The following is a 25763-nucleotide window of genomic DNA, read 5'->3' as shown; positions in this document are numbered from 1 at the left end:
CTGACAGCGGTGGTTAGTTTGGTTCTGTTTTTTGCCCTTATGGTAGTGCTGTGACGTGCTTTCTGGTATGTTCCTCCTGAGCACATGAGCAAGAGTTCTCTAGGGAGGTTGCCAGGGATTCGTTGCTAGGCCGTCCTGTGTATGCCTGTAAGGTCTGAAACTTCACAGTTCATTCTCCAAAGGGCGCTGCCACATCTCCTATTTGCCCACTGTCCAGCCATGCCTGAGATCATCTGCTTTTTAATTTTGCTAGTCTATTGGGTAAACGATGGTGTCTTTCTGTGGTTGTAATTTCCTTCACCTCCTCTGAACTCTGAAGATATTCATCTTCTCAGGACTCTGTTGCCTGGCTTCATCTCCCGATGGTGCCACAAGCCTCTGTCTTCACAGGAGCCCATCCACCTATCCAGAGTCCCAGGGCCCCATGGCATCTGGGGAGCCCGGCCCTTCCCAGGAGTTGCTGCTGCATTGTTTTCTGAGAAGCACCAAGGAGTATACTTATACTCCCCCAGGAGAGCCCAGCCCAGGGTGATCTGCTTCTCTTTCTAACCGGGAGGGGCTTCAAAGAGCCCTCAGCTGGGTTTCCCCACTTTTGTATCCACCACTACCTTCACCACTGCCATCAGCGTTGGCAACAGTTTGAGTATTTACTGTGCAGCTTCTGCCTGGATCGCTTGGCCGGTTTATCTCACTGAATTCTCACAGTGATCCTCCTAGGTAGGGAGCTGTGTTGTTTCTTCGTATTTTGTGGCCATTAGGAAACAGGTTGTATGCAAAACCAACCCAAATAGTAAAAGGAAAACAAAAAAACTTTTCTCACCATGGAGCCCTGGTTTCTACCCAGTGCTCTCACCTGGAGTAACAAACAGACACATTTGTTGAGTGCTGAGTTCTGCTTAATGAGCATGGCTTTGGGGCCATCACGCCCATGTTTGCAATTGCTTTGACCACACTCAGTTGTTACTCAGAATCTGTGGTAATTCCAGAGGAGAGCAGAGTTGAAAGTGGTGGCTTTGTCCTCGTCTGGCATATAAGCATGGGCTCCTGCATAACACCAGCACCACTGGTCTTGGGTACAGTTAGGGATGGCAGCCTCACCCATGTCCATCCAAAATGTTTCTCTGCAAAGGGGTTTTACAGGTTGAGTATATTCGTCATGGGAGTACATATACTTGCTCAGGAGAAATGTGCCCGCTGAGCTGTGCAGGGAGGAAGCACTTCACTCGCCCTTCCTAGGCCTAGTCAGTCAACCTACCCTAACATGTTTAACTTTTGGTCTTATTCTAAGATCAAGAGATTGCAGACAGAGTGCAATGTCAAATGCCTTTCTCAGACCCCGTCGTCTTATTATATGTTTCAGAGACAACAATTTAGAGCCAGAAGAAAGCCTAGATTCTTTGTGTTTAACTCTTCATTACAGTTTTAAGCAGACATGATTGCCAAGTTCATGCTCCTCCATCTCCAGGGGCTGGCTCTGGCTCTTTCTACAATATCGCAGCTACCTCCTGTGCAACTATTAGGAGACCGATCTGCTCTTCTTCCAAAACTACAGCTGATTCATGGTTAATATCTTGCAGGAAACTAGCCCACTGAATGATTAATTGATGGTTCATTTGGTGGGCATTGATTGAATACTATCGTATGCACCAGTGACAAAAGTCTGGGTCAGATATGAATTCATAGGGAATTCAGAGTCTGGCGTCTGTGGGGGGAGGTGGTTGCACACACTGAGCAGTGGCTAAGGGGAAAGCCATGAATCTACGTTGGTCAGTGGGGATAATAATAGTATCTTCCACAGTGGGTCGCTGGGGATGTTCGGAGTTAACCATTGTAGAGCTGTTGCATATGCAGTAGTCAGTACCCAATATGCAATAGTTGCAACAGCAATAGTCAGTACCCAATAAAGGCAGCAGTTTTCGTATTTGTTTGCTTATTTTTATAGAGTGAAGAACGTAGAAAGACTTTTCTATCAGGAGAGTGATAGACTTATATTTCAGAAATGGTAAGGAGTAAACACAATTTCTCATCTTGCATGTATTTATCTTTTTAGTGTCTCTCTCACCTATTGGACTGCAAACCTCACGGGGCCAGGTATCACCTCTTGGGTCCACCATTATTTACCAAGTGCTTGGCACACAGTAGGCACTTACTAATATTTCTAGATCAATGAGTAAAAGGGGTGGAGTAACCAGGGTCCTTGAGATGAGGTGCTGAGACAGAGCTGACCAGATGGAAGGACCACAGATAAGCCAGGCCAATCCCACTCCCTCAAGGACTGCGGCTCCCTGGAATCCCTGCCCACAGGCCATACTTCCCTTTGAGAGCTACAGTTTTGTTCCTGTGATTTATGAGCAGTTGTCTTTTAACCAAGTGACTTTATGGTGAGGAGAACTATTTGCCTAACATTTATTGACTGAGCAATAATTTCTTGCAACTTCTACTTCTGAATGCTAACTTACACTTTAGGGGCCCAAGAATATAGGATTTCCAGAAGATAAATACCCTGGAGAGTGCAGTTTTCTGTGGGCATCAGTGACTGTAGGCAGATAGTGCATCTCTGTGCCTCAGTTTCCTCAGCTGTGTAGAAACAGAAGCAGAATTTCTGAAGAGTTTCCTCGGGTGCAAAGGAGAGAATTTTGAGGGGAAGAAGTCCTTGTACTTCTTGTAAATTCTTCCTATGAATGGACCTATGGTGAAATGGTTGGATAGTTAGGACTTCACCCATGATGGAGAAATTTAAAGGTTTAATTTAGGTCATTTATTCATTCATTCATGTGGTCAGTCAGTCAACAATCATTCTATTGCTCAGTGGTCCTCAGCATTTTAGGAGAATGCTCAAATAAGGGATTAGGCTTTCCCTGCAGAGTCTTCCAGGCTCACCCTGTACACATATATGTCTGTTTTTCCAAAATAAAAACCTCCCCTGGTTTGCTCACCTATTCAGTCTGTGTTGAGTACCTCCTCCTTCCTGCTTCTGCTAGACTTTACTCTCCTGGAAGGAAGGGCCTTGTCTGGTGCAGGGATGCCTGACAGCTGGCCCAGGCCCTGCCCGTGTGTGGCTCTGGTGGACTGAGTTGGCTAGAAAACAGAGTGATTTGTAGATGGCAACATGAAGGACTTGACCCAGAATTGCGATTTGCCCCGGCGCCACATGTGGTTTTCATGCTGCAGGGTTAGGCTGGTTTGTACAGTGCTCGAAGCCCTCCCTATTGACGTGTGGTTTCGCTGCTTGCTCTTAGGTGCTGTGCTCTCTTCTCCTGATCCACGGTATCAGCTCCCATTTTGGCATTAGGCCAGGGCTGGTTTGGTCATTGATTTTTATTAGCTGTTTGTTCAGTGTCCAAAAGGTTGTTTGGGACCTGCTCTGCTTCCCCCACCCTTCGGAGGTTTAGCTGCTGACCTTGAGAAGCCAGAAACCCAACAGAAGGGAGAGTGAGAGCCTGAGGTTTGCAAACTCTCCTGACCTTGGGCTCTGTGACCCTGGGCAAGGCACTTCACCTCTCTAAGCTATCTTCTTGGAGATCGCATCAGCATTCCCAGAGTTTGTTCCTTAGAATATGGTTTCCTCTTTACATTGTTAGGTATGGCAGAGGAAAAAAATGGGGTCTGTTGCCAAACTTGTTTGGCCAGTGTGGCTTTGGCTCAGTTAAATAGGGCCCTTTTTGTAGACCTCATCAGAGCCTATAAAGTGCCCCTTGGCATTCAGAGGTCTCTTAGGGAGGGCAGCCCCCTACATCTGCTACTGTAGAGGTCACCCCAGGGATGTGCTGGATTGGATCTTTGAGCCTTCACCCAGTCCTTCAATTATGTGATCAGGACAATGAGATAAGTAGATGTTATTTACAGATGAGGAACCAAGGGTTGTGGAGGTGAAGGGCTGAGCTGTGGTCACATAGCCAAGGAGTGACAGAGTTAAGCCCCAGATCTGGTCCTTTAAACATTGGTCCTATTTTTTCGTGTGTGTGTGTGTGTGTGTGTGTGTGTTTTCACCAACCATTATGTGCCCCTGTAATGGCCAAAGGCATGGATTGGAACACATCTTGGAAGATTTGCTGCAAAGTTGCTGAAGAAGCTCCTTGGTCCTCCAGTGAGCACAGCTAATCCTCTACACAGCAAATTATAATGCCTGCTGATTTGGGGCACCTCCTGAGGGGCTTTTTATATACCTTGGCTCCAAACATCATTGCAGCCCGGTGAGCAACACATATTGTTCATCTCTGTTTTACAGGGGAGGAAATAGAGTTCTAAAGTACCTGCTTCAATGTCACGGGTAATTCTAGAGCTTGGGCTTAAACCTGCACTTTGATTTTTTTTTTTTTTTTTTTTTGGGACAGAGTCTTGCTCTGTCACCCAGGCTGGGGTGTAGTGGCTTGATCTCAGCTCACTGCAACCTCCGCTTCCTGGGTTCAAGCTATTCTCCTGCCCCAGCCACCTGAGTAGCTGGGATTACAGGTGTGTGCCACCCCGTCTGGCTAATTTTTTTGTGTTTTTAGAAGAGACAGGGTTTGACCATGTTGGCCAGGCTGGTCTTGAACTCCTGACCTCACATGATCCACCCACCCCGGCCTTCCAAAGTGCTGCGATTACAGGCATGAGCCACTGGGCCTGGACTACACCTGCACCTTTGACACTCCCAGGGAAAGCCCTCAGCCTTGTCACCACCCCACCTGCTTCTTGTCTGGCTGAGTCCTCCTTCTACTTGCTCCCTGCAGACTGGAGCCCCTCTGCAGAATGGGAGCAGCTGCTGTGGCTGCTCCAAGGGTGGAAGTGGGCTTCATCCCAGGCAATCCATTGAGGTGCAGAAGGGTGGGCATTGGGAGCCGATCAGCATGTTTCTAACTCCAGGCAGTCACCTTTTCATAGGGCGGCCCCAGTGACAAGCAGAACTGCCAGGAGGGTGTTAGGAGAAGAGGTGAGTATCCTGGTCCAGTTGCTGAAGTTTCCCAAGTCTCAGTTTGCCCATCTGTGAAAGGCGGATAACAGTGATACTTAGTTCATAGAGTTATGCAAGGATTCAGTATGGTAAGAAATGCTTAGCTCAGTCACTGGGCACCTGGCCAGTGTCTAGCACATGGCATTAGTCTGTTATCAGTTCGTAAATTATTCTCCCACCAACTGCAGAGCCAAGGAGGGGCTCTCAGAATGCATGCCCTCTACTTTTCTGTGACAATTTCTAGCATAGGGTAGTCACATTTAAAAAAATGCATTCTACAGTCATTTGAGTACCTACTATGTGCTAAGCACTCTTTTGGTCACGCTGGGGGCTACAGCCAGACATGGACCTTGCCTTCAAGCAGCTTACAGTCTCGAAGGGGAGATGAATATAGCAAGAGGAGACAAGAAAGGCTTAAGGGCCTGGCAGTGTCTGGCACCTAGTGCACAATTGAGAAGTATTTAAAGACACACACACTACGTGGCCTCTGATGGGCGCAGCACTCAGGCTGGTAGGAAAAGAATGTCTCTGAGGTGTTTTGCCTCTGGCCCACACTCATCTGGTGAAGAGGAAGCTCCCTGGCCCTGCCCAGGTGGAGTGGATGGTGGCATGTAAAACAGCAGCTGTCCTCATGCCATGCTCTCACTGGGTGGAAACCATATACGTCATGTGAGTCTCCCTCCTGGGAAATCCGATAGAAAATTCCTGCCAGGTGAGAGTGTGACACTTTCTCTGGAGGTGAATCAACTTTTTCTACTCTAGGAGTTAAGTATTAGGCTTAGAGAGCTGTGCAAGGGTGGGGTGGGGCATCGGACCTTGTATTTTTTTTTTTTTTAAGAGACAGTCTTGCTCTGCCACCCAGGCTAGAGTGCAGTGGTGCGATCACGACTCACTGTAGCCTCAGCCTCTTAGGCTCAAGCGATCCTTCTACCTCAGCCTCCTGAGTAGCCAGGACTACAGGCTTGCACCATCACACCTGGCTAATTTTTAAACTTTTTTGTAGAGATGGAGTCTCACTATGTTGTTCAGGCTGGCCTCAAACTCCTGAGCTCAAGTGATCCTCCTGCCTTGGCCTCCCAAGGAGCTGAGATTACAGGCGTGAACCACTGTGCCCGGCCTCCCTCATTGTTATGGGCTCACTGGGCTCATAAGGTACAGGTTACTGAGATGTCTTGATTAAGTGCTGGCTTTGTCTGGGGTATTCTGCTAGGGTGTGAATTGGGAAGAGTCTTGAGATTTCTATTCTCTAGGTGAGAGAAGAGCATGGGAACTTGAGTTAAGGCTTTCCCTAGGAGTACTTCTGGGGCTTGAGCTGAAGGTGGCTTTTGTCCCACCTGTGTGCGGAGCCCGAGTAGAAGGAATTGTCTTCTCTAATGATGAGTATCTATCGAGGCTTGTGCCAGGCCCTGTGCTGGGCTTGGGATACATCAGTGAGCAGGGTCCATGATTGCAATCTAATACAGCCCCTGCCCTGGAGGACTTTGCAGTCTGGCATAGGTTTTTCAGGGGCTGGAGACTAAAGAGGAAGCAAAAACAAGGGTGCTGGAAAGGAGCCCTGAATGGCTGGAGGGAGGCCTAGGTTCACATCTGGCTTCAGGACAGGGCTAGGGTAAGGGTTAGGGCAAATGAGCTTTCTGGGGGGAAAAAGCTCAGACTTTTAGCATTTCAACTTCAACATGCTAACACAGAGTTACTGAGATGTGTACAATCATTCTTCCCAGTGTATGCCAACTTCACCCCACTGCATTAGGGTTAGACTCTAGCCATTCCTCTGAGTGTAGTTTCCTTGTCTCTGAGGTGAGCTGGTGGGACTAGGTCATATGAAATTCCTTGGTAAATCGTGGAACAATGTGTCAGTGTAAAGATGGTGATGACTTCTCACAGCTCTGAAGTCTTATGATGAATACTGTCTCCTAACTCACCTACTCAGGCTCCAGATTCCCTCCATTGCCCTGAGCCCCTTTGACAGCTCTTTTCCTTTCCCCATCCCATCTCGGCCCAGTCCTGGCGAAAGCACCATATTTGATTATTTCATCTCTTTAGTCTCCTTCAATCAACAACAGAGCCCTCTATTTTTGCCCTAGCACTTTGAAGAGAGAGATCCACGTCCTGTGTTTGTCTGGGTGTGTCTTTGCAGTGCCATTTACCCTGGTCCTCCAGTTCCTCCCCTTCCATGCGCTTCAAGTGAGCCTTGATTTAAATTAAAGTCAAAGAAGTCTATCTTGGGGCTCTGCTCAGTGCTGGGGGCATTGTCCTGGGTGCTGTGAATGGCACAGACTGACTCTTGTGAATCTTTTAGTCCAGGAGCACACACACCTAAACAAGCGATTCCCAGGGCAGTGAGCATGTGACAGGGAAGTGTGAGGATCTGTGGTCCTTTTGGGGTGGACCTAACACTCCCCGTGGGAGGTAGCAGACAGAAAATGGAAGCATCTGTGAGGGATAGCCAGGTAAAGAGCAAACCGCGTGGAAGGGGTGGTGCACCAAGGCCCTGAGTCCACAGAGATGTGATGTGCTTAGTGAGACTGGATCATGGCATATGACAGGGTCCTGGGAGGCCTCTGGGCTGGGAGCACTGGGTCCTCTTGGGCCTTGGTAGTGAAGAGCTTAGACTCTGTCCTAAGGGTCCCAAGAGGCCACTGAAGTGTTTTAAGTGGCCTCTTAAATCTGATTAAATCTGCATTTTGAGAAAAGACCTTTGGCTAGAGTGGGAAAAAGATTTGGAGGGAAGCAAAACTCAGGGCTGAGTAACCAACTGGGGGTATTGTAGCCATCTGGGAGAAAGATGATGGAGGTCATAAATACCTGTTGAGAATAAGTAAGTGGATAGTTTGGCTAACCAATGGAGAGAGGTGAAACCGTGAAAAATATTCAGGTGGTAGGATTGAGAGTGGATCTGGGGACTGAACAAATCCATCCATCCACCTATAAAACCAACATCTGTTGAGACCCTTCTGTGCATCTGGGACTGCATTTGGGGTAGTATACTGCAGATGTGGTGGTCTCTGCCCTGATGGAGCTTACCTTCTGGTGAGAGACAGACCATAAGAAGATGTATGAAGCAGGATTAGCTGGTGGTACATGCTATGGGGAAAGAGAGAGTGTGTGATAGGGTGAGCGTCAGAGGGTGGAGCTTTAGATAGGGACACAGGGAGAGCTTTTTTGAGAGAATAACATTCAACCCAGACCTGAATGTGGAGAGAGCAAGCCCTGCAGCTTTCTTGAGGAAAATCATGGCAGGCATCAGGGACAGCATGTGCAAAGGCCCAGGGGCTTAGCTTGCGTGGTGAATGGCATGCAGGTCAGTACTGGTGTGGGTGATGAGATGGTTGCGTGTGTGGACCAATCTGATCAACCCTGCTACTGTGAGTCATGTCTTGAAAGATGGGTCCTCTCTTCCTGTGTTGTCAAGGCGGGGACCTGCTGGGCTTCCTCAAGTGACTGGACAGGGCAGTCTCAGGAGATTGGTTCGCAGTCACCAGAGATGGTTGAGCCTAGGCAAGATAAGTGCCTGGTTGGTAGTGTCTATGGTTACAGCTGTGAGTTTCAAGCATGCCACCAACATTCACACGGGTAGAGAAGAGGAAATGTGGAAGAGCACAAGAAGGAATGTATTTCTGGAATAATCATTTATGTTAGCTGGATCACTAGCATATATTTATGCTTTTTTTTGTATATAGGAAAACTACTGATTAACTTTTTTGGGGGGAGGACAAGGTCTCACTCTGTTACCCAGGCTGGAGTGCACTGGGGTGATCATAGCTCACTGCAGCCTCAAACTCCTGAGCTCAAGCAATTCTCCTGACTCCGCCTCTTGAAGCTAGGACTACAGGCACATGCCACCATGCCCAGCTAAATTTTTAAAAATTTTTCATAGAGACAGGGTCACATTGTGTTACCCACACTGGTCTTGAACTCCTGGACTCAAGCAATCCTCCCGCCTCAGCCTCTCAAAGCACTGGGATTGCAGGCTTGAACCACCATGTCCAGCCAACTTCGTTTATTCATGTTGATTAACATCTATCTAGTTTTCCTATTTGCCCTAATAGTTTTACAGATCTTATTATAAGATCTGTATTATAAGATCTTATTATATTTTTGTGGGGAGGGATTTTTCCAGACATATAATTATATCATCTGCAAATTAATACAATTTTGTTTTCCCTTCCTTTCTAATCAGTATGACTTTTTTTTTTCTCGTAATTGGATTGGTAACCGCTTCCTGAATAATGTTAACTAGTGGTGGTATGTAGGGTCCTTCTTTCTTCGTACCCACTTCAGTGGGAGTGCGCTGTTTCCCTGGGAAATGTGAGGCAGGCTTTCAGTTTGAGCTATATATCTCTCAAGGAAGTTTCATTCCATTCTTGTTTTGTTAAGAGTTTTTTTTTTAAATCAGAAATATATGGTGGAATTTAATAAGATTGGCATCTAAGGAGACATCTGTTTTTGTTTTTTCTTTTGACTCTGCAATGAGCTGAATTATATTGGTAGATTTCCTAGTGTTGATCCATCCTTTCATTCCTGGGGTGAACCACAGGTGCCTGTGTTTGGTTACAGCTGTGCTTTTCAAGCATGGCGCTAGCTTCCATCATTTAAATTAGTGCTCCATGAAGATGAACTTGGTTTATCCTGTGGCTTAGACTCATACTGAAAGGATAGCTTTCCTTCATTTTGAGGCATTGAAGCTAGAGGGAATGAACAAATCATTCATCCATTAGATCAACTTACATTTATTGAATGCTTAATATCTGCAAAATGCTGCTGGGTGGACAGCCTCCAGTGTCCCTTGTAACTAAGAGACTTAGGATTCTATACAATGGTTTTGCTAGTTAGGAAATGTTATTGTTGTTGCAAGTGACAGAAATACAGTTCAGTCAGGACTAAGCTGCATAGGGAACAGGAACGGAAGCCCAAGAGTGGATAGCCTCAGCCATGGTGGGACCCAGGGGCTCAGTGTGATTAGGCCTTGCTGTCACTCTGCCCTTCTCTTGGCTCTGCTTTCTTCTGGGTTGGCATTATTCCCAGGAAGGTTCCCTCTCTGCAATACTGGCAACTCCAGGCTGGCATTTGACTCCAGCTGTGGAGCGAAAGCTCATCATTCCCACTTGTTCCAGCATAACTTCCTGAGTGAACTCAGATTTGTTCACACCATGGGCCTTGTGCTCTTTCCTGGAACTCTGGAACTTGGGGGTAGAGGATGGAGTCAGCCTCATCTGAACCCATGGATGGAGAGCGGGGGTGGGGTGTTCCCCTAGTGGGAGGGCCGGGTGCTGTTACCCACACACAGGGAATTGGATGCTGGTGGCAGACACCCCAGATGTTCACACCATCTGAGCCAGTGGTCCCCTTTCCTTTGCGGTCTTCACTGTCCTTTTTCACAGGTGAGAAGGGAGTTGGCAGGGAGCCGTGATTTCTGACTCAGCCCAGGGCCCTGTGAATCAGTGACAGAATCAGGATTTTACATCCCTACCTGAAGTTCCAGGCTTTATTTGCTCCACTAAATTAGGTGTAGAAACCTGTAATCCTAGCACTTTGGGAGGCCAAGGCAGGTGGATCACTGGAGGTCAGGAGTTCGAGACAAGCCTGACCAACGTGGTGAAACCCTGTCTCTACTAAAAATACAAAATTAGCTGGGCGTGGTGGTGCACGCCTGTAGTCTCAGCTGCTTGGGAGGCTGAGGCAGGAGAATCACTTGCACCAGGGAGGCAGAGGTTTCAGTGAGCTGAGATCACGCCATTGCACTCCAGCCTGGGCAACAAGAGTGAAACTCTGTCTCAAAATAATTAAGTAAACAAATTAGGCATAGAAATAGAGAGTTAAAGCATCATCTGTGTACCTTGAGGCTTGATTATAAAAGAAAAGATTTCCCCAGGCTCACCCTTACCCCTCTTAGCCACATACAGCAGTTCCTTTTGTCAATTCTGTATTGTTCCCTTTTCGTAATGAGCTTAGAAGGTAGATGCCTTTAGAAAGGTGTCTTGGATGAGATATTAAATACTTTATATAGAGCCTTTATAATAGCAAAGCCTTTTTTTTTCATTGTTGTTTTTGTTGTTTGAGATGGAGTCTTGCTTTGTTGCCCAGGCTGGAGTGCAGTGGTGTGATCTTGGCTCTTTGCAACCTCCGCCTCCCGGGATCAAGCGATTCTCCTGCCTCAGCCTCCTGAGTAGCTGGGACTACAGGCTCACGCCACCATACCCGGCTAATTTTTGTATTTTTAGTAGAGACAGGATTTCACCATATTGGCCAAGCTGGTCTCAAACTCCTGACCCTGCGATCCGTCTGCCTCAGCCTCCCAGAGTGCTGGGATTACAAACATGAGCCACCATGCCTGGCGTAGCAAAGTTTTAATTTGGCAAAATCTTGCCTGATCTGATGTGGCATCTCTTCAAATAGTATTTTTTCTTTTAATTTCATTGAGGTATAAATCTGTCCAACACATCTGCCAACCTAAGGGGCAAGCTCAGTGAGCTTCTGCGTATGTTTACACCTCCCAGGTTCGGGTGTAGCACTTGTTCAAGCACTCTGCCCCCATCCCAGCTTCCTTTGAGCCCCCCTTCTTTCCCTCCCCTCCACCTCTCCTCCCTAGGAACACACCAAGGGTGAGAAGGGCTGTGACTTTCTTGCCATTTCCTACCTGGGTCCACAGACCTGGGTCCAGGGACAAAATGAGAAACCTGATCCTAAAGAATTGTGCTGGGAAGGGAGGTGGAAAGCTTCCATCCATGGAGGAGAAATAGCCACCTACAGAGCCCTCTGAGAGTGCCTCTGGTCTACCCAAGGCTCAGGAAGGCCCCCTTGCTCTCTTGTTCCTCTTTTATAAATAAAGAAACCAAGGTCTAGAGAGAGAAGGGGTTCGCCCAAGTTCACCCATCAACTGATGTAGGCTGGAGGCCAGGCGGATGGTCCCGTTCTATGGGCCGGGCACCCACCGTGGTCCCTGCTACCAGTGAATCCAGGTAACTTAATTACTGAACGTGGTCATTCTCGCCCCTCATTTCATGATACTCCTAATTTTTTTTTTCTGGAAAATCTTGAAATTCTGCAAGAGATGCCATATATATTAGAAAGAATATAGATGCTGGAATCTGACATTCTTGGGTTCAAATTCCTTCCTTGTTTTATGACCTTGGAAAAGGATGTTAACTCCCCTGCAGCTCGGTGTCTTCATATGTAAAAGGAATGATATTAGCACCAACCTCATATTGTTGGTTGTGAGGAGTAATGAGATGACACGTGTCACATCCTTAGCACACTACCTGACAGATGCTGTCTTTAAATGAGAAAAGCCAGGTTGTGGCATTTTTGGTGTGGGGAAGGTAAGATATGACATGAAGATAAAACATTACAACCTCCCTCAAATGTGAACACTTTAGCATAACTTATTAGCATAATAATTATCGATTAGTTTATCAATTAATAATAGCATGGTATTTAAGAACATAGCTCTGGAGTCAGACTGCTCTGGTTCAAATCCTGACTGAATACCACTGGCCAGTTGTGTGACCTTTTGCAAGTTACTTAATCTCTCTTTACTCTGCTTTCCTTGCCTGTAAAATGAGGCTAATTATGGGACCTACCTTATAGGGTAATTCCAAGGACGAAATGAGATCATGCAAATAACACGCTTCCTTAGCCCAGTGCCTTAGTTGATGTGCAGTAAATGTGACATTACTATTACTAACAAATTGACCTAGATTCCTCTTTGGCCTTGAAGCTTTTTTTGTTGTCGTTGTCTGAGACAGAGCCTTGCTCTGTTGCCCAGGCTGGAGTGCAATGGCACCATATCAGCTCACTGCAGCCTCAGCCTCCCAGGTTCAAGTGATTCTCCTGCCTCAGCCTCCCCAGAGGCTGGGAATACAGGCACGTGCCACCACATGCAGCTAATATTTGTATTTTTAGTAGAAATGGGGTTTCACCATGTTGGCCAGGCTGGTCTTGAACTCCTGACCTCAAGTGATCCACCTGCCTTGGCCTCCCAAAGTGTTGAGATTACAGCGTGAGCCACTGCCCCTGGCCTTTAAACATCTTGAATGAAGTTTTGCCTTGGTTTTCACAGAGTAATTGCTGCAAATACCCTTTGCATGTCACTGAAGTTTTTTTGCAAGCTCGTTTCTCTTCCTGTTCGTGTTAGCAATGGGAGCTGGGAAAGAAGACTGACCGTTCCCCAGCATCGGGCAGCATCCTTTGGATGTAGAAAGAGGCCGGTTAGCTCTTGGAGAAGCGTGAATGGGCCGCTCTCCTGGGTCCAGCCTTTTGTCCACTGGGGACAATATGTGGCTTTCACGGTGACTCATCCTTGGGCAGCAGTGACGACATCATGGGAAAGGAGGAACAGCATTCACTCCAACGTGTGCCAAGGGGGCAACTCTGTCCTTGCAGATGTGGAGCTGGTGGGGGCAGGGAAGGGCTTGCTTCTTCAAGGACCAAGGAGTCAGTTCAACGAGCAGAGGGTCAAGTTGAGCAACTGAAAGGATGTGCAGAAACAAAAAGCGCTGGCCTGGTGTGCCCGGCTTTTCATTTTGAAAAACGCTCCTTTCATCTCTCGGTTGGCCCCTTGAGCTGCAGGGAGCAGTGCCAGTTAACCCACATTTAATTAGAAACTGGGTTAGTGGACATTCTCTTTCTTCCCAGAGCATGTCCTGGGTGTTGGAACCTTTCCAGGGACTGGTACAGTAACAGCCATTTACAAGGCCCTGGCTTTCTGGGCGATGGAATCAGCCTTGGGTGAATATACGTCCCTCCCCTTCCCCACAGCCTCTGCGGACTCTCCTAATGGAATTTGCCAACTCCATGCGTAGAATGCAGACTTCTCCTGGATTTTTCTAAGCATCAGTCTCCTTTGTTTACCTCTGCTGTTTAGGAAACACCTCAACACATCCTCACCTTTGGGTTTTTATTTTGCTCTTTAGTGGTGATATTATGGGCATTTCCTTTTGTTTGGTGGTGTGTGTGTGTGTGTGTGTGTGTGTGAGTGTGTGAGAGAGAGAGAGAGAGAGCGCGAGCGAGAGAGGGAGAGAGACAGCTTTCTTCTCTCTCCCCCACCAGGCCTTGTTTCGGGGGCTGAGACCCGGCAGTGACACAGTGACTTCCTTGTCTTCTTGGTTCCCACCAGCTGATGGGCAAGGTCATTTTCAAAGTCCTGACACCTGCTTATCATAAGCGCCAGCTGCGCTCAACAAAGAAGGCCCCCTCCCCCACACCAGGGAAAAGGGGAGATAAGAATAGACCTGGGGGGGACCAAGAGCAAGAGAGTGAAGAACACTATGCACCCGACTCAGGAGTGGGTGGGCATTTGGTTTGACAACTGTGCTCAGCACCAGCTGATGTAATTTTCCATCCTAACGGTAGTTATTTTGAAAAACTCTCCACACATTGGAGAGGTCTTTAAAATAATAAAACATGTGCAAGGCATTATGTGACTTGATCTCCTTTTTCGTCATTCTTACAAGCAGCGCTACCGTTTAGAAAGTGGTTTCAGACCGCCTGCCTGGATCTTGCCACTTGGACGTGCTGTGATGTCAGAGGCTCTGTATCATGAAATACATTGGATTGGAGGGTGGATTTCAGGAGAGGTCACAAATGACAGAAAGATAGTTGTGTGATAGTTGTGCATGTTCCTCTTTTCCTTGGGTGGGTGTGAGTGCCACTGTGTCCTCTAGGGAACTGGTCTCCTCTGTGAACTTCCTGGTGGGTGTGAGGGCGCACCCAGGTGGACCCCCTACCCCTGGGGTCTCGTCTGTGAGATTCGGCCATCTGGGGATTGGAAATCCATGAGTTCATCATGGCCAGTGCCGCTTGGGAATTGGTGGGAACAAGACTTTCCTTACCACTGAACACGTTGTGATCTTGAAAATATAGCAAGGGTGGTGAAATGTCTAGGGCTTTAGATATAGGCAGATCCATTCTGAGGAGTCTGAAACATATAATTTGGGGGGGCCTTTTCAAGAAAAAGAATTGTAAGGCCAGGTGTGGTGGCTCATGCCTATAATCCCAGCACTTTAGGAGGCAGAGACAGGAAGATCACTTAAGCCCAGGAGTTTGAGACCAGCCTGGCCAGCATAAATAGAACTTGTCTCTACTTAATAATTAATTACTTAATTAAGAAAATTAGCTGGGTGTAGTGATGTTCACCTGTAGTCTCACCTATTCAGGAGGCTGAGGCAGGAGGCTAGCTTGAGCCCAGGATGTTGAGGTTACAGTGAGCCATGATTGTGCAACTGCCTTCTAGCCTGGGCAAAAAAAAAAGGGGGGGAAAGAAAAAGAGTTTTTAAATATCCCTTTTCAAATTTTACAAAAACACAAGAGCATATGTACACCTTTCTAAGAAGGGTCCTGTGAAGTGAGGGGCCCTAAGCGCCAGTTTCATTAACTTCCTAGAATATCCATTTTGGGCTGTAGCAGAACAAGTAGAGACATGTGAAGAAAGGTTTAAAGGTAGGAGAGTCAGAAAATTATCTCTAGGTCAGATTAGAAACCGGTGTAGTGTTACCATGTGTCTACAGGTGGCCACTCCGTTGTTTTTTTTTTTTTTGAAATAGAGTCTCGCTCGTCGCCCAGGCTGGAGTGCAGTGGTGTAATCTCAGCTCACTGCAACCTCCACCTTCCAGGTTCAAGCGATTCTCCTGCCTCAGCCTCCCGAGTAGCTGGAACTACAGGCTCGTGCCTCCACACCCAGCTAATTTTTGTATTTTTATTAGAGATGGGTTTCACCATGTTGGCCGGACTGGTCTCAAACTCCTGACCTTGTGATCTGCCCACCTCGGCCTCCCAAAGTACTGGGATTACAGGCGTGAGCCATCACGCCTGGCTCAACTCAGTTGTAGCCAAAAGCAGTCATAGACATTTATGTAAGTGAATGAGCGTAGCTGAATACCAGTAAATCCTTCTGTAAACAGGCAGATGGCTGGATTTGCCCTCAGGCCCTAGTTTGCCAACCTCTGGTTTAGACAATTAATAATTTCAGGTTGTTTGGCAGACTTTTGCTAAAAAATATTAAAAAAAAAAGTTAGCAGGTGTTATAAATATTTTATGTTACTTTTTATTATATTAACTATTTGTATTGTTAAAAAAACTTTGAAAAGTTTAGAAAACTATAAAGTCTTGTAATTCTACTACTCATCATTAAACACTGTTAATCAGTGAGTATTGTGGGAAATTTTCTTCTTGCATTGGTATGTATATGCACATTAATTATTTTAATAGAATTATACTGTGTGTTCCGCTTGCTCTCCTGCTGTCTTCTAGAATATGCGAGTCCAGGTTGTGATGAAGAGGGGTGGTGATGGAAGGGGTGTGGTTTGGGAGGAGCGTGCTGTAGTGGTTAAGGCCGTGCACTGTGGCGTCAGAGTCCTGGGTGCAAAACCTAGTTCTGGCTGAGCTGTGAGACCTTGAGCAAGTGACTTTAGTTCACTTGTTAAATGGAGATAATCATTGTACTCACCTTCTACGTCAATTGTGAGGATTAAATTGATAAGCTACAAGGAGTGGCCAGGGATGGTGGCTCACACCTGTAATCCCAGCACTTTGGGAGGCTGAGGTGGGCGAATCACTTGAGGTCAGGAGTTCAAGACCAGCTTGACCAACATTGTGAAACCCCGTTTCTATTAAAAATACAAAAATTAGCCAGGTATCATGGTGGACACTGGTAATCCAGCTGCTTAGGAGGCTGAGGTATGAGAATCACTTGAACCTGGGAGATGGATGTTGCAGTGAGCTGAGATTGTGCCACTACACTCCAGCCGGGGCGACAGAGCAAGACCCTGTCTCAAAACAACAACAGCAGCAACAAAAGAGGGCTTAGTTCACGACCAGGTACAGATGTAAGTGCTGAGTGAATGTCGGCCATTCTTACTATTGTTATTGTGTTCTCGTTGTTATAATAATGGTAGTGGCTCTTGGGTTTTGAGGCATGTCACAAGGCCATCTCCTGTAGACCCCATCTCATACTCAACCTTGGTCGTCTTGGCACAGCTCATTGGGGAGAAGCCCCTCAAGTTCCCTCAGAAGGCACATGTCCCTCTTGAGCATCCTTAAGGGAGTCTGAATCCTCAGCGGGGACCATCCAGGATCCAGGGCCTGTTAGTGCTGCCACTGTTCCACCCCACCAGACCCCACCGCTTCCCCCACCACCTCCTTCCTCCTTCCCTGCAGTGCAAATCAGAGGCCTTGCGAGCACTGGGAAGCAGTAAAGACGGAGTGAGGCCTGCAGTGCTAAAATACTTTCCAAAACCAGGTCTTAGGAATCCCCAGCATAGCTGTAAGGGGTTGGGAGTGATTACCTCCTTGTACAGAGGAGGAGACCAAAGTTTCAGGTCACACAGCAGGTAAGTAAGTGGTAGTATCAGGGCACCTTTCTTTCTGGTATCAAATCCACACCTGCTGCCTTTGCTCTGCTTTAGATGAGGATTTCTCCACCTTGACACTATTGATCCCCTGGGTCGGAGAATTCTTTGCCGTGGGGAGGGCTGTCCTGTGCACTGGAGGATGTTGAGCAGCATCCCTGGGCTCTCCCCACTAGTTGCCAGTAGCACCCACCTCACCCCTCTCCCTTGTGACAAACGAAAATATCTCTGGACATTGCCATATGTCCTGTGGAGGGGTAAAAGAGGAGGCTTATATATTTGCATGTGGACAGTGGGGGTTGAGAACAACTGTGTCCAGCTTGGATTGCTGTCATCAGTGTGCCCCACGGGAAGTCTGTAGGGAGTTCACTGCGAGGGCAGAAAAAGAAAAGGTGCAATCCTTGTTTTAGATCCTGTGCTCAGCGCCGTCACGCTCCCGTAAGTTCCAGGTGGTTTAACTTTACCTCCTTGTGCCGAAAACATCTTTGTTTTCATCACCTGTGCTTCTGTTTCTTCATTAGGCTGCATTCCGGTCCCAGTTTCACCTTCCCTCCGGCTTTCCCATGCTGGCTGCGTGTTCATCACAGCTCCCACACGCGGGGGCTCCCGCTCACTGTGGAAGTGGGTGGGAACACTTCCCCTGACACTAAAGCCTGCTTTGGGTCTGCTTTGTAATTTCCTTTTGGTCTCCTTCCCAGAGATTCCTGTGCCACCTGCTAACACCGTTTTGTCTTTGGTTCATTTCTTTCTTCAAATCTGGCTGCTTTTAATCTGTTCTTTCTAAGCTTCGTGGAGTGTGTGTAAATTAGGGGTGCGCAGACGATGAACGAAGGTCCAAATGTCTCTTCCTTGGAGTAATGTGTATTTTGTAAAACAGCCCATGTCTAGTTTTCAAGATTAGTCTCCCCATTGTTCAGGCCTTTCCATGAACACTAGGGTCCTTTGTTCTCCTTGGTGGGCCCCTTGGGAATCAGGGCTCTGAGGGGGGAGACACTTGGCTGTGAACAGGGCAATTGTACACACCTAAAGTTGGCATATCAGGTATAGGTTGTAGATAGTCAAAATTAATCTTAAAAATGCATAAATCCTCCAAACCACACATAGTTTTGTATGTACAACCCTGTAAAATAACCTGTGTATGTAGATATCAATGTACATAGTTGTCACATACAGAGGAGTGCACATGTGAATAAATTCCGTTGTGGTTTTTCAATAGTAAAGGACGGTATAGAAGACAGGGTGTGTCCCTGAATTCTGAACATCTAAGGTACGCTTGCCGTGGCGCCTGCATGTTGAAAAGAGGCTGGAGAAAGCCCTGAGGTGAGCAGGCAGCCGGGCTCAGGAGGCAGCTCCTGTGCCCCAGCTCCTGCGCCACCGCTTGCTGCGGTGTGCCCTTGTTTGAGTTCGTGGCCTTGCTGTGCCTCTGTTTCATCATCTTTAAAATGGGGATGATGAGAATGCCCGTGCTTTGCACAGAGTAAGAGGTTACTAAATGCTAGGTGGCATGCTGTGGTGCTGCTCACTGTCTATTATTATCATTAATTATTATTATTATTATATTGCCACCTCCAGTGGGATGGGCTGGTTTGAGAACTGAATTTTCATCCTGTGCCTCTTGGCTTGTGCGGTTCCTTTAAAGAGGTGTGGAACAAAGCCCCATCTTCCTACCCTGTCGTTCCATCACGCAGACACACACTGGATGTGTTGGGGGTCTTCTCCGCGCGCTCCCTCGTTTGTTTCCTGCAGCAGTGTGGCTCGTTTTTTGTTTAATCTCCTCTAGCAACTTGGCAGGCCTGCAGCCACTCTGCACACCCTGGCCTGTCCAGCAGGCTGACAAAATGCAGATGTAGCTCCCACCCTCCTCAGAGACCCACCCACCTCTGGCCTCACTGTCCTGGCTCCCAAATGTGGATTCTTAGCTGAGGGGCTGAGGGACTGGGATTGAGGGGTAGAGGGTGATGCGAGACAGAGGTCGGAGGGTCCGGGGAACTTCTGAAGTAGCTCTAGGTTCCTGGCATGGGCAGTGCTAGAATTGCTGGCAGGCTGGGGCAGAGGCCCTCAGTTAGTGGATCTCCGCTTAACAGATCTTTTGATACTTAAAAAAATAATAATAAAATATTTTGACTTCCTAGTTCCTTCTTGAGCATTCCAGCTGAAATGAAAAGTGAAAAAGTTTAAGCAATATGTTGAAGGGCAGGGGTGGGGAGGGGCCAGACCTAGGAAGAGGAGCCTCCAACTTGATGCTCACAGGGCCGCTCATGATGAAAATGAGAGCAACAGCTTGGGCCATGCATTCTGTTTCCCAGGAGCTCACTGCCCATCCTGGTTCCTGCCTCCTGTTGAGAATACTAGCCCACGGGGGCCAGATCTGCAGATTTCCCAAGATAATCTAGAGATTGGGATCTTAATGTAAAACTTCCCAATGCTCGTGAGAGCCATCTGGATTTTGACAATTCACTGAAAAAAATTCTTTCAAATATATTTTTGAGCTGGAATTGAAAATCCACCAGCTTGCAAGGGAGTTGAGAGATGCTGTGTTTGTCCCCCTGGGGTTTACAGATGCAGAAACAGAGGTCCAGAGAAAAATGACAGGACCCAGGGCAGGGACTCATGTCTGTAATCCCAGCACTTTGGGAGACTGAGGTGGGCAGATCAGTTGAGGCCAGGAGTTGGAGAACAGCCTGGCCAATATGGAGAAACCGTCTCTACTAAAAATACAAAACTTAGCTGGGCGTGGTGGCACATGCCTGTAATCTCAGCTACTTGGGAGGCTGAGGCATGAGAATTGCTTGAACCTGGGAGGCAGAGGTTGCAGTGAACCGAGATCATGCTTCTCTGCACCAGCCTGGGCAACAGAGTGAGCCTCTGTCTCAAAAAATAAAACAAACAAACAAAAAACTTGTCCATGATCCCAGAGGTGGATTTGATTCCAGATCTCTGGAGCTCCCACTGCAGATCTTTTTCTTCCAATTCCATCCAGACAGTGTGCTTCTGTTTGGCTTCCAAGTGGGCTGTTAAGTGGCATTTTATTGCAGGTGTCGGGGTCATCCAGACTGCTCTGTGGAGCTAGCAGAGTGACCATAGGAGCCCTAGGAAGCATGAGCGTGGTCTTTGTTCTTGCTTGAGCCACGGAGGCTCACGCTCACAGTTTCCCAGAAGAGGCTATTCTTGGCACGGCCACCTCCTAGGGATTAATCATACTGGAAAGCTCACAGATTTAATTTTGCTGAAGTTTGATCTGTTCTAGGAAAGTACATCCAGTGTGGCTCAACTGAGAATTTTCTGCCCAAAGATCTACACAGTTAATATATTTTGGAGATCTCAGCAGAACACAAAGCAGGCTAGGAAAATTCCCGTGATGTCAGACCAGTTCAGCTTTGTCCTTTGTCCAGGAAACACCAGGCTGCCCCTAGACCATGGCACAAACCCCAGGTGCCCAGCTAAGCAGCCCTGCCGGGAAAAGGTGATGAGAAGCTTGCCTTTGCTAAAGAGTTGAGCTGCCAAATGATGGCCTGACCTAGTGGCTCAGAAATAATGTACCTGTTATTCAGGAGGAGAGGGGCGGGGTTTGATTCTTATGTTCTCATAGACTTGCTCATGCTGCTCGTAAAAAAAGAGAAGTTTTATTTTTGCAAGCTATTGCAGCCTGAGCCCTAAACACCAAAGCCAGTCTCTTGAAGAAAACCGATCAAGATCCAGGAGCAGTTGTCAGGCGCCGGGAGGGTGACTCATGAGTGGCAGAGTTCCCGGAGCTCACCCACCCCTGGTCAGCTAGGAAGAGGCTGAGTGGGGTGGCAAATGTGGAAGGGTGGGTGCAGCGCTGCAGGCATAGCCTCTGTTTTTGAAAAACAGTATGTGTTCGGGTCACAGCACCATCCCCTGTGAGCAACCCAATTTTGAAAATAGGAGGTTCTGCAGAAAACCAAGCTGCCTGCCTGTTTTCGTCTGGAAGACCAAATCCTCACTTTCCTGACTTTGGAATAAACAAAATCGATTCTACTTCAGCCTCAGCGGAAGGCACATGCAGTGGTGGCTGTTTCATGGCTGTCTTTCCTTCAGGGCTGTTGGAGGTGCTTCTGGAACCCGTGCAATCGATGACAGGAACAACTGGTTTTTCAGGCTGTTGAGAAAGTCTGATTTATGTGGCTCAAGTATGGTGTTATTGACCCCTTACCTCCAACTCCTAACATTCCAAAACAAAGTACAAATTCATGTGAATCAGTACCTTATTTATTAACTCTTTGTGGATGAATAACATAAACATAGAAAACTGTACAAGTTACTGCATACCTTGCTGGATTTCACAAGTTGAGCACACCTTTACAGTCAGCACCCAGTGAGAACACAGTGTGACCATCGCCCCAGGAGCGCCCCCTGTGGCCCCTCCGCAGGCAGAAACACCAGCCCAGCTTCCCACCGTGTGTCAGTGGAACATCACCTGGGTGTTGGCTCAGGGGTTTTGGGCTTCAAGAGCCCTAAGCTGGGTTGTGCCATCCAGCTTCAGGAAAACTCAGCCAGGGAGGGTTGTTCTCTGAATGTCAGGAGGAAGATTCCTGTGGCGCCCAGGAACTGAGGGAGATGCTGGTCTGCTGGCTCTGATAGAGATGGATTTCCAGGCAGACTTGAGAAAGTGTGACCATGTTTGGGGAGTTGTTAAGGGGAGGCAGCACATTGAACGAGTGACTGTGTTGGGAATGTGTGTCACTGATACACGTATATTTTATTTTAGTTTAGTTTTTTGAGACAGAATCTTGCTCTGTCTCCCAGGCTGGAGCGCAGTGGCACAATGATCTCAGCTCGCTGCAACCTCCGCCTCCTGGGTTCAAGCGATTCTCCTGCCTCAGCCTCCTGAGTAGCTGGGACCACAGGCGCACACCACCACGCCCGGCTAATTTTTTGTATTTTTAGTAGAGATGGGGTTTCACCATGTTGGCCAGGATGGTCTCAATCTCCTGACCTCATGATCCACCTACCACGGCCTCCCAAAGTGCTGGGATTATAGGTGTGAGCCACAGCGCCCGGCTGAGTATTTTCTTAAAGGCCGGATTATTTAGGACCTATGAAAAGCTGGGATCTGCCTGTTGGTGGGTGGGTGGGGTGGGATTCTGAACTGGAGCCAGAAAGAAATGCCATGTGTCGTTACTGATAGAAATCTGATCACCCCGGATGCTGCCTGTCAGCATGTGGGCTCCGGGGAGCTGTTTTCCTGCCTGCTTGGATGAAACCCTTGGACAATTGAGATCGGAGGAGTCAGCTCCGACTAATGAGTTCCTTGTCTGTTGGCTGAAGGTGTGGGGTTTCTTTGAGGGAAGCCATTAGCCACTGTGATGACTTGTTTAAAAACAACTGAAATCTGTCTTGTCAGAGTAGTGGTTCTGCAGATACCTCACACTGGTCATTGGCATCAGCAGCTGGGAGCTCCCCTGGCAGGTGTGGGCAGAACTTAGCTTCTCAGTGATTTGCTCTCACGTTACTTTAATGCATGGCTGGGATGGTTTCTATATATACACTTGCCTTGAGTGGCTCCAGGGAACAGGGAACGTGTCAGACCCTGTTAAAAGTGGTTCCTGGTTATCCAATACTCATTCAACATTGATTAAACCACCAACTGTGTGCCAGGTGTTAGGGATAGCTTTATTTACAGTTATGGGGTCATCAGGCTTTACGTGGGTGCAGTGTTACAGGTAGGTTAATTATAGGCTTGAAGGCTATATGTTGTGTGCATTTGTGTCTTCTGATATGTACTCATATCCCAACAAGAAATAACATTGATTTATCCCAGAGGAGACTGCATATGTAAAAACACTTTGAACACTAGAAAGTGTTTGACAAATCTGAGGAGTATTTTTGTTCCAGGGCATGTAACCTTCTGTTTCTATGCTGAGTTATGGTAGAAAGGAGACCCTCTACTGGGTGCCCAGCAAACCTTATTCTGTGCCTTTTACATATTAAAGAACGGAGCTTTGTGGAAGTGATGCTGTCACTCCTTCAAGGACCCAGCTTACAGCTCCAGACCCTGACCCTCAGCTGCCAGACGTGAACGAGTAAGGCCTATAGACAGAGATGGCAGGAACCCCTCCTGACAGGGAGCAGGAGGGGCAGGCTGTCCCAGCAACTGAAATGCTAGGCTTGTTTAGAGGACTTCCTTGTGAGTCTATGATTCGTGTTGAGATTGCCCCGTTGCACGAAAAGTTCCAGTTCTCATTGGCAGTACTCCTTTCACTTTTGTTTGATTTCGCTGTGTGGCAGTGGGGACAGGTGGCACTGAGATGGGTTGCCACAGACATTCCTACTGTTGAGTTTGCCTCCTTGGGCTCTCATACTGCGCCACTGCTTACTGACTGTGGTTGTGGGCAAGCTCCTTAATGCTCTATGCCTCAATTTGCTCATCAGTAAAATGGGATGAATGTCAGTCCCTAGGATGTGGTGTTACGATAAGTATTATGATAATCGAGATCAAGTACTCAATCACTGCTGTCATTTCTCTTCAGCTATTCTTGGATGTTCCCATTCCCATCTCTCAAATTCTGAAGCTGTTTGTCGTTCACATAGGAGGTGCCTAGTAGAATCACTGTAGCTTGTAATTTTGGCCTTTTAGTCTACATTTTAGCAAGGGCTGAGATCCTTTGTGGATTCTAATAAAACATCTATAAGGAGGAAGACTTTCCTTTTTTGTACCCCCGTTTATTTCAGGGATTACCAAGCTGTATTTTTTGTTTATTTATTTTTATTAGATGGAGTTTTGCTCTGTCGCTCAGGCTGGACTGCAGTGGCACAATCTCAGCTCACTGCAGCCTCAAGCTCTTGGGCTCAGGTGATCCCCCCATCCAGCCTCCTGAGTAGCTGGGACTACAGGTATGTAGCACCATGTCTGGCTAATTTTTAAATTTTTAAAATACAGACAGGGTCTCACTCTGTTGCCTAGGCTGGTCTTGAACTGCTGAAGTGATCCTCCCACCATAGCCTTCCAAAGTGCTGGATTACAGGCATGAGCCACTGTGCCGGCTGCATAAACTATATTATTACCTAGGCATGTAATGAAATCTCAGTTTGCTTGGACAAGCTGGGGTAAGACTCTGTGACAGGTTGTTTAAGATCAGTGCATGCTGGGGCCAGTTTACTTGAAAGGGGATCAGTATATTGAAGATGCTGCTGCCTCTCTTACATTAGAATAATCTACTTATGTGCTCGGCCTTGGCCAGACAGAAAGGAAATGTCGGGCATCAGCTGTCTGAAGGCGCAGTGAGGAACTGAAGAGAACAGAAGGAAAATCTGGCTGGTAAATCCAGACTAGCCACTGAAGGATTCCAGGAAGGAAGCCCTGAGGGTGTTGCTGTCTCCCTTGCCATGATTTTGTCTCTTGCAAAGGTGGATCTATTAGAAAACGAATCCACTGAAACATCTGCTAATAAGTGGCTCCAGACTGTCATCGTCTCCCTGGGTTTTGTAACCAGTTGTGGCCAACGAGGACATTTTGCTGGGAAGGTCAGGGTCCCATGTGTGTGTATCGAACACCCTCCCTCAGGTTTGCACAGCACCTCACTGGGCACGTCTATGGCCCATATTTCATCCAGTCTTTAGGAGAAGGTGGTGGCTTCTCTGCCTCCCTCTAGGGATGAATGAGCCCCCTTGAGGGAAAGGACTGGGGTGAGAGTCATTGACTGTAGTAGTTTCCTATGGCCTCTGTAACAAATTACCACAAATCTAGCGATTTCAAACAACGCACATAGATCATTTTACAGTTCTGGAGGTCAGAGGTCTCCACGCAGTCTCCCTGGGCTCAATTCCAGATGCCAGTAGGCCTGGCTCCTTCTGGAAGCCATAGGGAAGGATCAGTTTCCTGGCTTTTCCAGCTTCTAGAGGCGGCCTGCGTTCCTTGGCTCATGGCCTGTTCCTGGCATAACTCTGACCTCTGCTTCCATGAGCACATCTCCTACTACTGCTGGGACCTTCTTGCCTCCGTTTCAGAGGGTCCCTTTTGACCATATTAGGCCCACCTGGAGAATCCAGGATACTCAACCCATCTCAAGATTCTTAATGTAATCACATCTGCAAAATTCCTTTTGCCATGTAAGGTAAAACGGTCATAGGTTTTGGGAATTAAGATGGGGACATCTTTTGGGGGCCATTATTCAGCCCACCACATGGACACATACCCTGTAGTGCTAAGCTCATGGCCTTGGGTGCCATCCCCCCTGGGGTCAGGTCCTAGCTCGGTTACTCAGCTTGGTGATATTGACAAGTTAATAAACTTCTTTTTAAGAAGCTTCCTTATCTAATATGGAGATAGAAATAGAAATTCCTCTTCTTCTGAAGCATAATTGAAATAATATGTAGGAAGTGCCAAATAACGATGGGTACTAGGCCTAATTCCTGGGTGATGAAATGATGTGGGCAACGAACCCCCATGACACACATTTACCTATGTAACCCCCACATGTACCCCTGAACTTAATAAAAGTATATCTATCACACACACACATATA

At 47.4% G+C, this 25763-nt stretch overlaps 1 protein-coding gene across 2 annotated transcripts in view; it reads left to right on the top strand.

Moving 5' to 3' along the window:
* Positions 1-25763, top strand: part of ARHGEF3 (Rho guanine nucleotide exchange factor 3) — a 290282-nt gene that overhangs the window by 5867 nt on the left and 258652 nt on the right. The window lies entirely within an intron of this gene.

The sequence above is a fragment of the Sapajus apella genome, unplaced genomic scaffold (assembly GCF_009761245.1).
Source record: "Sapajus apella isolate SASKATOON/1434 unplaced genomic scaffold, GSC_monkey_1.0 scaffold23, whole genome shotgun sequence".
Classification (NCBI taxonomy): domain Eukaryota; kingdom Metazoa; phylum Chordata; class Mammalia; order Primates; family Cebidae; genus Sapajus; species Sapajus apella.
Note: the sequence above shows the minus strand (reverse complement) of the source record. Positions and strands in the feature narration are given on the sequence as shown.